The following is a 13733-nucleotide window of genomic DNA, read 5'->3' on the forward strand; positions in this document are numbered from 1 at the left end:
TCACATATCGGCCGTTTCTTTTTGGAGTACAGCTACATATGCACCGAGCTCCCCACGACCAGGAATACGACCACCCGCGACATCTACCGCCTTCTCCGAAAGTCTCCACCCCGCAACCCCGTCGAAACGCGTCACCCCCAGGTTTCATGGCCTACAGTTTGGAAAACAATCCACCAACCATATCACACCACTGACACCACCTCTATGTGGTACATTCTCGTCAACGGCAAGTATACTACAAGACAGAAACTGCATCGCATCGCACTGGTGGACTCACCCCTGTGCCTCAAGTGCAATGTCGAAGATACAGATTTACATCGTTTTGAGTGTGGGTCAGCAGCAGCTGTCTGGACCCTCGTACAGAAGATTGTGGCTTTCTACCTCCGAGTACCAACACATCACGTTTCTCCTACCATGGTGATATATCCCGACACGACCTACTTTCCATCGGCTAAGTGGCACGCCATCACATGGATCAGTGGCATGGCTGTCAACTACCTCTTCCGGGACGACATCGTCGATCCGGCGGACTTTTGGACACGCCTCCAAGTACATCACCACACCCTTCGCCGACATCGACACTATCGGGCCACTTTCGCGAACTATTTACAGAGTATTTTCACCAACCCGCCTCAAAGCTGGAATCTCAACGAACAATGCCAGCCAAGACTGGACGATCCTACGTTCCCCTTCAATGGTCAATGATAGAATGCATTTTGTTCTGATGGCGCGCCAAAGTGGAGCATGGCGCGGAAAGTATTCCTATTTTATTTCACTTCTCTTTTCTCCTCCTCTTCTAAGTTTTTATTTCTCCATACACATGTTTATCCTTTTCACACATAGCTCTCTATCTGCAGCCTCTTAGTTTTTCTTTCTCCTGTGCTCCCAAAAAAAAAAAAAAAAGGTTGCTGCTGATGGTGAGACTGTATACTCATTTATGTTAACAAAAAATAAAAATAATAAAAAAAAGATGGTAGAGCACTTGCCCGCGAAAGGCAAGGGTCCCGAGTTCGAGTCTCGGTCAGTGCACACAGTTTTAATCTGCCAGGAAGTTTCATATCAGCGCACACTCCGCTGCAGAGTGAAAATCTCATTCTGTATGTATAAATGACTTATACGACCAGTGCTTACATATGCCTCTGAAGCCTGGACATTAACAACCAAAGATTTTGAAACACTGGATGCATTTGAAAGAAAGGTACTTAGACGAATTATCGGCCCAATCTGTGAAAGAGGAAGATGGAAGAGGAGATACAACCATGAGTTGTATATCATATACAAACACCAACCCATCAGAAGGATAGTGAAATCATCCAGACTGAGGTGTTCGGGAGATGGGGTTCGCATGAATGATATGGAAGTACCAAAAAGAATATTACAAGGAAAGCCAGGAGGGCAGAGAGGACGTGGTCGACCAAGAGCCAGATGAGAAGATGGAGTAATAGAAGATCTTAGGAAGATGGGCTATAGAAGCTGGAGAGTATTGGCAAAGGACCGAGAGAAATGGAAGGAAATTGTAGAAGGGGCCAAGGCTCATCATGAGCTGTAGAGCCAAGAAAGAAGAAGAAAAAGAAGTCGGCTTTCCCACCAGATACCGCCTCCTCTGTAGCTGATCAGTTCGTAGTTCACATCAGTGCTACGAGATCACACTCCAGACGACAATTAAATGTGGAACTGACTACAATACATATATTACACACTCATTATTATTATTTCTATTATTATAAATTGTATAGATGCCTCTCTGTTAGCAAAGGCCATATGAAAGTCCCTACATAAATATTCCTGAGATTTCCGTTCACATTCAGACAGAAAACGCATTGAGGACTTTAATCAAGTAATACGTATAAAAGTTCCTATTTGCTATACTCCCAATAAAGAAGTCCTGCTCGTTATTTTACTGAAACATTCGCTGCCTAATGGGAAGAATGTCGATTTTGCTTTCGGTGGTACACCTTAAAATTATAAGTTTGTTTTCTGAGGAAGTGAACTATTTCTTCGTTAATCTCAAAAACTGTCTCCAAAAAATGCGGCTCTCTTCCACTCGGCTTCATAAATTTGCAGCTCCTAGAATTAAAGTTAGTGGCCACTCATATTTTTTACTAATGGTCAACATTGGGCCATAGTCAGAAGTAACAGAAATGCTGACTTGACGTTATGTAGCGAAACAAGCCTTGAAGGGCGGAAAGCAGTGACGCACACGAGTGGCAGTAAGCAGTTCACCACAGAGGCGATTCGCTGGACAAGCTACGTGAGGGTTACAGTGAGCAGAAGAAGCTCTGCGCCTCTCATATGAAGGAAAGCGTGATGTTCAATATAGAATGAATCGCTCCATCTCTCTTATCTGCATGCAATGCCTCCCTTGTGAAAGAGCTCTATACTCTGACTTAAACTTGTGGGCAAGTGACGTATAGACCGAGCGAGGTGGCGCAGTGGTTAGCACACTGGAGGACGACGGTTCAATCCCGCGTCCGGCCATCCTGATTTAGGTTTTCCGTGATTTCCCTAAATCGCTCCAGGCAAATGCCAGGATGGTTCCTTTCAAAGGGCACGGCCGAATTCCTTCCCCGTCCTTCCCTAATCCGATGAGACCGATGACCTCGTAGTTTTGTCTCTTCCCCCAAGCCAACCAACCAACCAACCAAGTGACGTTTAAGGTCCAAAGCTTACAACTTTGTCGTTCAGGTGCGTTTACACCGTTACCTTTTCGTGGGCACCATGTGTTTGCGACCGTTACACGAAGTGGCAAAGGGGCACGGTCTCCGCCTAGGCTCAGTCTCTCCAGCCCAATCGGGGACACAGGTGCATTACGTGCCTGTCTGCGATTCTCTCCGTTTACTGCTTAGTTTCATTAAGTCGAATTGTTGAAACATTCAGTTTTTCGCACCGTTTCAAATTTCCCTTTGAGTTAGCACTTCGGCCGGGTGAATTAAAAGTGTCCATATAACTGTTCCTTTTTCATTTCTGCAACTTCGCATTGGTTTTATCTTATTTAGATTTATTTTGAAAGCATCTTCTGCATTCATTGGACTGTTAACTCAGTTCTAAACGTCCTGCAATTCTTCTTCACTTTCACTGAGGATAACAATGCCCTTTCACTGAGGATAGCAATGTCATCAGGAATCCTATGATTCATACCCTTTCATCCTAAATTTGAACCTTTCCTTTATTTCCGTTGTTACTTCTTCGACGTTGGGGGCGAAAGATTACATCACTGTCTTATACCATTTTTGAACCGAGCCCTTCGTTCTTGATCTTCCAATCGTATTGCTCCCTCTTGGTTTTTGTACATACAAAGTACCGTTTTCTTGTAGATATTCCATATTACCCGTCTTTCCCTGTTGCTTACTCCACTTTCCTCAGAATTTCGAACTTCGGCGTTACTTTACATTGTCGAATGTTTTTTCTAGATCGACAAATCCTGTGAACGTCATTTACTTCAGTCATGCTACCGTTATCAAGCGCAACGACGGGACTGCCTGTCTGGTGCCTTTATCTTTCCTAAAGCCAAACTTATCATCAGCTAACACATCTTTAGTTTTCCTTTCCACTCTTCTGTATGTTATTCTTGTAAGCAGCTAGGATGCATGAGCTGTTAAGAGGATTGTGCTGTAGTTGTGTCACTTATTTGTTGTTGCTGTCTTCTGAATTGTGTGGACAGCGTTTTCCCGAAAGTCTGGTAGTACGTCGCCAGTCTCAGAGACTGCACACTGCAAGTTCAGACAATGATTTTAGAAATTCCGTGGAATGTTATCTATTTGATCTCAAGATTTTCGAAGCTGTTCTGATCTCTGACTCTAATACTGGATTCCGCATGTCTTCCTTCCACTTAGACTGCAATTCCTTCTTCTATCAAGTCATCAGCCAAATCCTTCGCCTCAAAGAGTCCTTCAAGACACTCTTTCCCTCTATCCCCTCTCCTATGCGTTTAGCAGTGGAATTTCCAATGCACTTTTAATGTTACAACCCTTACTTTTTTATTTTCCCCTGAAGTTCTTCTGACTTTTATATATTCTGAGTCAGTCCTTCCGATGACAATTTCTTTTTCGATTTCTTCACATTTTCCCTGCAGCCTTTATGCCTTGGCTGCCATGCACTTTATATTTATTTCATTCGCTTTGTACCTGTCATTCCCTGAACTATCTTTCACTTCCTTCTTTCGTAGATCAGTTGAAGTATTTCTTGTGTTATCCAAGGTTTCTTCGCAATTTTCCTTCTTTGTAGCTATGCTTGTCTTTCCACCATCTCTGAAAACCACTTCTAGAAAAAATGGCTCTGAGCACTATGGGAATTAACTTCTGAAGACGTCAGTCGCCTAGAACATAGAACTAATTAAACGTAACTAACCTAAGGACATCACACACATCCATGCCCGAGGCAGAATTCGAACCTGCGACCGTAGCGGTCGCTCGGTTCCAGACCCACTTCTAGAGATGTCCATTTCTCTTCAACTGACCTGCCTACCGTGGAACTCGTGGTGTTGCTTATCGCAGTACCCACAAGCTTAGTGAACATCAAATGCGTCACATTATTCCTCAGTACTTCAGTACCCCACTTCCTTTCACACCAATTTTCCGGGCGATTGTGTTAAACTTCAGTCTACTTTTCGTAATTACTAAATTGTGATTAGAGTCTATAACTGCTACTGGGTACACTTTACCATCTATTACCTGATTTTGTAATCTCTGTCTGAAGTGATGTAAACCTACTGCAATCTTCCGGTGACTCTGGGTCTTTTCCAAATGTGCCTCCTCCTCTTGTGGTTCTTGACCAGAGTATTCGCTGTTACCATCTGAAACTTATTTCGCAATTTTGTACAGTCATCTCACCAGAAATCCCCTTAGATGTAATGGCTAAACATCAACTGCAGGGGGAGGCCACGACGTTGGAATGACGGATTTACTTCAGACTTCGTACACCTTTAGCATTTCATTAAAACAACATAATATGCAAGTAGGAAGGTGAAGTACTCTGGAAATTCCGAGAAAATCGCAAGAGAAGTTTTACGTTTGCATTATGTTCTTATGTATCTGCCTGTAGGAGCCGGACGTTAGAGCTCCTGTTGGTCGCGTGATCAGCGTTAGAGCTTTGTGAGATGAACGTGTATGAAGCGACGGTTCGACTACATCTAAAATTTAATTGTCTCTCTATTTCTTTGTCACTGGCCATATTATATAATTTATATGACATTTGAAAAGCAATGTAATAAAGGAAACCACGTGTATTTGCATGAAGTTGCAATTAATGTTTTACACGTCTGTATGAAAAATACCATCCTGCAACATGTGGATGTCGCGAGCGCATCCAACGAGTAATTGTACATTACTCTTGTGGTCTGGCACATTCTGATTTACTGTATTACTGATTGTGAATAGCGCCATTCGCATCATTATTTGTCGAGATTTGATTTGGGTTTTCCAAGCCTGTCCCTCGTCCTTGAAAACTTAATTGCAAATAGTAAATCGTCAAACATGAAATTCACTACAAATTCATGAAAACGCAATGGTTTCTTTTCACTATATTACCTGTCAAATGTCATATAAATTAAATAATGTGACCAGTAATGAAAAAATAGATTAAAAAAACAAGAGTCTATGACCCTATTAAACAGCGCGAACGCTAACCAAGTGACCATAATGACTTCTAACGGTCGGTATCTTTGCGCAGATACAGACTAGTTACATAACAAACGCGTAAAACTTCTCTTGCGATTTTCTCGGAATTGCCAAAGTAGTGCAGCTCACTACTTGCGCATTTTGTTGTTTTAATGGCCTACTAAAGGTGTACAAAGATTGAAGTAAATCTGTGGTCCCATCGTCGTGGCCTCCGCTCGTGTGTGTTTCGTTTTCCAGAGAAAGAGATCACCAAGTTAGATCAGTGTAGTTCTCCAGGGATTTCACCAGAGCCTGGAAAACTTCTGAAGTAATGATAGAATTCGATGAAGTGACGGTTCGACTACAGCTAAAATTTAATTGTCGCACTATATTTTTGGCACCGGTCATATTATTTAATTTATATGACATATGCCTCGAATTGAAACGTGAATTTGGTACAACTCTTGACGTAATTCGACGTGTGAGAGCTATTCTCGTTACCACTGGTATAGCGTGTCTGTACTTAGTTTTTTCTTTGCTATCGTTGTGCAAACAGGATGTAACGTTACGAGTATGTGGGCAACTAATTCGTCCACCTACGCCTGGTACTGAGGAACAGGGCTCGACGCATCCAGACTGCCTACTAGACAGGTTGTGGCCAGTCAAGGGTAGAGACGAGCAGCATCAGGGGAAACGGCTAAATCGGAATGCAGGAAATTTGTATGGGTGTCACTCGCATGGCCTTTGTGTAGGAGGCAGTGCTCCAAAGAATGGAGAAATGTCAGACAAGCAGAAAGATGTCTTCTTAACAGCTCTTTGAGATTTTTTTGAAAGATTTCTTGATGCCTTCAGCTGCCATTCTCTTTCTTTCATGTATGATTTTACAATTTCGGTATTAGGCCATTTTTATGTATCTGAAACGAAAGTATCATACATTGGATACATTAGTGACACTTGTGATTTTGATGTAGGAACAAATCATATTTGTAGGTATACTTCTTTATAACTTGCTTTATGGATGATTTTTTGCGGTAAATTATGCCATGTACGTCGTTGCTCCTATGACACCATGTTATGCTCATGAAATAAATCCGAGATTACACGCTATTTTAGGAGCACGTTACTTTCGAGCAGTTGTTGCAAAGCTCTTACATATAAGGCCCATGTTTTAAAGTACTTATAGTTATTTTACAGAAATTTGCTACTTAACCTGGGCATGCTTTTGTTCTCAGTTGTATTTAATTATCGTTCATCATTCGTGTAAATATGACTGTATGTAATTTCTTTAAAATAACTTGTAAATATTTGTTCTGTTATTGTGAGAACACGTCATTTTCGAATAGTTGGTAGAAAGATCTTATATATGAAATCTGTCACATTACTCTAATGAAACAGTACTGAGAACTACGAGAGTCGAGTAAAAACTGCTTTACAGTTGGATGATGTTTCGAGTTACAGTCATATTTATTAATGACTGTAGCGATTATTTTACATTCTATGGTTCTCTAATACTTCGGCGTAGAACTAGTAGAAAGTTATCTAGGAATTTCCCATTCCGCAGGTCATTTTGCTCATTTAAAACTCTGACTAATCTTTTACATGGATGTACATTTGTATTTCTTCCATTACATCCATGATTTTTCCTTAGTTATACCAATGATGAACGATAATTAAATGTAACTGAGACCAAAAGCATACACAGGTTAAGTATCAAATTTCTGTAAAATAATTATAATCTTTCTAGTGTTAAGTACTTGTGTCTTATATATAACAGATTGCATCTGCTCGAAAGTAACGTGCTCCTAAAATAGCGTGAACATCTCGGATTTATTTTATGAGCATAACAGGGTGTCATAGGAGCATCGACGTACATGACACAATTTACTGCTAAAAAATCATCCATAATATAAGTTATAAAGTGCCTAGTATATCTACAGATATGACTTGACCCTACACTAAAATCACAAGTATCACTAATGTACCCCATGTATTAAACTACCGTTTTCAATACTTGAAAATGGCCTAAGGCCGAAATTGTACAATTGTACATGAAATAAAGAGAATGCCAGATAAAGGCACCAAGAAATCTTTCGAAAAATTCATCACACCTGTGAACCCTATCGCATTGAAAATTATAGCTTTTTTAGAGGCTATAATAATTTACAGTCAAGTATTAAAGCAAATCTGAATACACTTTCAATCTCAGAAAAATGGAACACATCCAATGGCACAACAGTATTTCAATATCTTCAAACGTACTGAAGATAATATTTCACAGTGAATAAATATTTGCACTATGAACCTCTGAATTAACGATTTTCTATTGCTTCGTGCAGATATTTTAGACGACAACATTGCACTATAGCTATCATCTCAGAAAGCTACTCATCTGCGTCTATTTGATATATATATATCCCCCCCCCCCCCCCCATGAACCATGGACCTTGCCGTTGGGGAGGCTTACGTGCCTCAGCGATACAGATAGCCGTACCGTGATGCAACCACAACGGAGGGGTATCTGTTGAGAGGCCAGACAAACGTGTGATTCCTGAAGAGGGGCAGCATTCTTTTCAGTAGTTGCAGGGGCAACAGTCTGGATGATTGACCGATCTGGCCTTGTAACACCAACCAAAACAGCCTTGCTGTGCTGGTACTGCGAACGGTTGAAAGCAAGGGGAAACTACAGCCGTAATTTTTCCCGAGGGCATGCAGCTCTACTGTATGGTTGGTTAATGATGAAGGCGTCCTGTTGGGTAAAATATTCCGGAGGTAAAATAGTTCCCCACTCAGGAGGACGTCGTTATCAGGAGAAAGAAAACTGGCGTTCTACGGATCGGAGCGTGGAATCTCAGATCCCTTAATCGGGCAGGTAGGTTAGAAAATTTAAAAAGGGAAATGGATAGGTTAAAGTTTGATATAGTGGGAATTAGTGAAGAACGGTGGCAGGAGGAACAAGATTTTTGGGCAGGCGAATACAGGGTTATAAATACAAAGTCAAATAGGGGTAATTCAGGAGTAGGCTTAATAATGAATGAAAAAAATGCGGGTAAGCTACTACAAACAGCATAGTGAACGCATTATTGTGGCCAAGATAGACACGAAGCCCACGCCTACTACAGTAGTACAAGTTTATATGCCAACTAGCTCTGCAGATGACGAAAAAATTGAAGAAATGTATGATGAAATAAAAGAAATTATTCAGATAGTGAAGGGAGACGAAAATTTAATAGTCATGGGTGACTGGAATTCGGTAGTAGGAAAAGGGAGAGAAGAAAACATATTAGGTGAATATGGATTGGGGGTAAGAAATGAAGCCGTCTGGCAGAATTTTGCACAGAGCACAACTTAATCATAGCTAACACTTGGTTCAAGAATCATAAAAGAAGGTTGTATATATGGAAGAACCCTGGAGATACTAAAAGGTTTCAGATAGATTATATAATGGTAAGACAGAGATTTAGGAACCAGGTTTTAAATTGTAAGACATTTCCAGGGGCAGATGTGGACTCTGACCACAATCTATTGGTTATGAACTGTAGATTAAAACTGAAGAAATTGCAAAAAGGTGGGAATTTAAGGAAATGAGACCTGGATAAACTGACTAAACCAGCGGTTGTACAGAGTTTCAGGGAGAGCATAAGGAAACAATTGACAGGAATGGGGGAAAGAAATACAGTAGAAGAAGAATGGGTAGCTTTGAGGGATGAAGTAGTGAAGGCAGCAGAGGATCAAGTAGGTAAAAAGACGAGGGTTAGAAGAAATCCTTGAGCAACAGAAAAAATATTGAATTTAATTGATGAAAGAAGAAAATATAAAAATGCAGTAAATGAAGCAGGCAAGAAGGAATACAAACGTCTCAAAAATGAGATCGACAGGAAGTGCAAAATGGCTAAGCAGGGATGGCTAGAGGACAAATGGAAGGATGTAGAGGCATATCTCACTATGGGTAAGATAGATACTGCCTACAGGAAAATTAAAGAGACCTTTGGAGAAAAGAGAACCACTTGTATGAATATCAAGAGCTCAGATGGCAACCCAGTTCTAAGCAAAGAAGGGAACGCAGAAAGGTGGAAGGAATATATAGAGGGTCTATACAAGGGCGATGAATTTGAGGACAATATTGTGGAAATGGAAGAGGATGTAGATGAAGATGAAATGGGAGATATGATACTGCGTGAAGAGTTTGATAGAGCACTGAAAGACCTGAGTCGAAACAAGGCCCCGGGAGTAGATAACATTCCACTAGAACTACTGACACCCTGGGGAGAGCCAGTCCTGACAAAACTCTACCATCTGGTGAGCAAGATGTATGAGACAGGCGAAACACCCTCAGACTTCAAGAAGAATATAATAATTCCAATCCCAAAGAAAGCAGGCGTTGACAGACGTGAAAGTTACCGAACTATCAGATTAATACGTCACGGCTGCAAAATACTAACGCGTATTCTTGTGACTAATGGAAAAACTAGTAGAAGCCGACCTCGGGGAAGATCAGTTTGGATTCCGTAGAAATATTGGAACACGTGAGGCAATACTGACCCTACGACTTATCTTGGAAGCTCGATTAAGGAAAGGCAAACCTACGTTTTTAGCATTTGTAGACTTAGAGAAAGCTTTTGACAATGTTAACTGGAATACTCTCTTTCAAATTCTGAAGGAGGCAGGGGTAAAATACAGGGAACGAAAGGCTATTTACAATTTGTACAGAAACCAGATGGCAGTTATAAGAGTCGAGGGGCATGAAAGGGAAGCAGTGGTTGGGAAAGGAGTGAGACAGGGTTGTAGCCTCTCCCCGATGTTATTCAATCTGTATATTGAGCAAGCAGTAAAGGAAACAAAAGAAAAATTCGGAGTAGGTATTAAAATCCATGGAGAAGAAATAAAAACCTTGAGGTTCGCCGATGACATTGTAATTCTGTCAGAGGCAGCAAAGGACTTGGAAGAGCAGTTGAAAGGAATGGATAGCGTCTTGAAAGGAGGTTGTAAGATGAACATAAACAAAAGCAAAACGAGGATAATGGAATGTAGTCGAATTAAGTCGGGAGATGCTGAGGGTATTAGATTAGGAAATGAGACACTTAAAGTAGTAAAGCAGTTTTGCTATTTGGGGATCGAAATATCTGATGATGGTCGAAGTAGAGAGGATATAAAATGTAGACTGGCAATGGCAAGGAAAGCGTTACTGAAGAAGAGAAATTTGTTAACATCGAGTATTGATTTAAGTGTCAGGGTCATTTCTGAAAGTATTTGTATGGAGTGTAGCCGTGTATGGAAGTGAAACATGGACGATAAATAGTTTGGACCAGAAGAGAATAGAAGCTTTCGGAATGTGGTGCTACAGAAGAATGTTGAAGATTAGATGGGTAGATCACATAACTAATGAGGAGGTACTGAATAGGATTGAGAAGAAGAGAAGTTTGTGGCACAACTTGACTAGAAGAAGGGATCGATTGGTAGGACATGTTCTGACGCATCAAGGGATCACCAATTTAGCATTAGAGGGCAGCGTGGAGGGTAAATATCGTAGAGGGAGACCAAGAGATGAATACACTAAGCAGATTCAGAAGGATGTAGGTTACAGTAGGTACTGGGAGATGACGAAACTTGCACAGGATAGGGTAGCATGGAGAGCTGCATCAAACCAGTCTCAGGACTGAAGACCACAACAACAACAACATATATATATTGAATAATGTAATTACAGTTACATAATTACATATTTACTTGTCAGAACATCGTATTCTCCACATTTACACAGCAAATAAACACATCATCAATACCTCATTTTTGTCATACTTGTGTTTTTATTCAATGAACAGTGTACTATTTTGACACTAACTTGTTTTAAATGCTAGTTTCAAGTGCTATTAAAAACTGTACTGATTTAAAAAATTGTCAGTCTAATGTGTTAACGGACACCACAGTTCAAAAGAGAACCGAAAGGCATAAATAACCGTTTAAAGAATATTTCATAACAATTCTTTGTCATTTAACATGAATGCACTTCTGCAAAAATACTAGCTTGTTTATTAATGATCAATTCTTTCTTTGTAATTATTTTAAATGATTTGAGTGTGACCGAATATTTATAACATTTATTTACTCTAATATTGTTGTAATACATTAGTTTAGTCCGAGAAGTGGTCATAAGGAGTTAAATCATGTTTGTGATGTATGTTGGTGGACATGGCCTTCAGCCAATGGAAAAGCAGACAGTAGTGGAACAGTACAAAGTTAAGTAGAGACTGGGACTTTCCGAGTGACACTTTGTGTCGAGTGCTGGAAGAAGGCAGACCTGCCTATGGTAAGGTTAATGATTTAGTTGCATAGGTTACTGATTCTGGCTGGTGAACAGCCGCTACCATACTCTAACTTTTGAGGCGACTTTAAATTTCGACAGGTCTAAATGTGTTAGGGAACTGACGACAGAGTATGATTTACCGTTCTTTGCATCACGTGTGCCAGTTTGCGAATTATCATCTTGAACTCTAAACTGTTTTGAGCTGATCAATATTTCATGTATTGTGATCACGAAATGGACAGAGTTTTCACATATCGTTGATGGCTACCTAGTTTCGGGATTTTGCTACTTTTTTCGTAAAGTTTTCAACCTGACTTTACCTGATTTGAGGAGGGTATTTTCTGTCTATATTTTTATTGAATATCGTAAAACCACTTCCAGTTTATTTGAGATGTCCTTTCTTGAATAACCATTATCCAACACAATTCTCTGTCAGCTACATCAAATACAGATTTTGGAATAGAACACATGTAATTAAATTATTCATTTAACTTTTATGCTGTACTTTATTAACTCGCACTTCTAGCTAATGCGTTGACTATTTGACTGCAGAATAACAGTTACAGGTTATTATTTGCAGCGAATTAGTTGTGGGCCATGAAAGCAGACATATGAGGCTCTACCCTATGATACACCGAACTATTGTTATTAAACAGAGCCGCGCATAGCCGCAGTACGTAAAGTACGAGTAACTGCAGGTAAAGGCGCAACTGGTTTGCCTGTATGGACTGCTGTTTAGGACAACTACTCATCAGCAGTAACCGTTAGATACCGTCGCAAGGATGAATTATTGCTTCTAAATCACAAATACAGTTATTAAATAGAATACTCCTTGTATGTTTTATCTTTTCCATCAATCTCACATATGGATTAAGCAGAAGTTATCAATTAACCCACTGCTTGCGCCTCTTTGTGCGATTTCGTTTTCTTGTTTTAGGAATGTAATACGGTTAGCTGTGTCGACAGCTGCTGCTACCAAAACGAACATCCCGAACACTGGAACAGCGTGCGTGTTTGTATCTAGATGTGAATGGAGTCACGTATGTGCACATGTTGAGGAGGAGGGCTGCACCTACAAGCACGTATGCTTCTTCTTGTGCGCTGTACGAACACAATCGCAAGGGGTCTGTGTGTACAGATATAAATGGGACATTGCTCTCAGTGATAGAGAATTGCTTTATAGTCTCTATATCGTACAAAAATTATGTAAAACATCTGAAATAGACACAGCTCGAGTGGATCTCTTTAATGCCTCTAAGCATGTTAAAATTTGTTCTTACTTGTAATAAAGGTAAACATTAGATTTTCTTCGAAGGGGTGAAATTTTCCCATCTGGGAAGCTGCTTCAAACACATATCATATCTCAAAAACTATGTACTTTCCTAAACGGCTAATCCAGTGCATTGTCCGCGGTCTCTTTTGCGGCCTGCCTATCTAACAGATTCCAGGGACAACAAAAATTTGATACACAATACTGCGTAGTATTGTTCAAGAAATTTAAAAATTTAAAGTATTGGCATAATCGTATTATTAAAAAGAGATATTAGTCATTAACAGACATAAGCTTCTGTTAAAGGTTTAATGCGCTGAGACCAGAATTACAGTTAGCAACTGTACCTACGACTTGGATCAGAGTAATTCAAGGCGCGCTAATTAGACTCCTTTTCGAATGAAATTATTTTATTAATTTTATCCATTGTTTTCCAGTGTTTCGTCCGCGACTGTTTTACTTTCGTAGAATGAAGAACAAACCGCCTTCAGCAACAAGTTGCGTTTATTTACTGCACTATGCATTTAGAGCCCTGGAGGCTCATCTTCACTAACACAAGAAATGGATA

Source organism: Schistocerca piceifrons, chromosome 3 (genome assembly GCF_021461385.2).
Source record: "Schistocerca piceifrons isolate TAMUIC-IGC-003096 chromosome 3, iqSchPice1.1, whole genome shotgun sequence".
Taxonomy (NCBI): Eukaryota; Metazoa; Arthropoda; class Insecta; order Orthoptera; family Acrididae; genus Schistocerca; species Schistocerca piceifrons.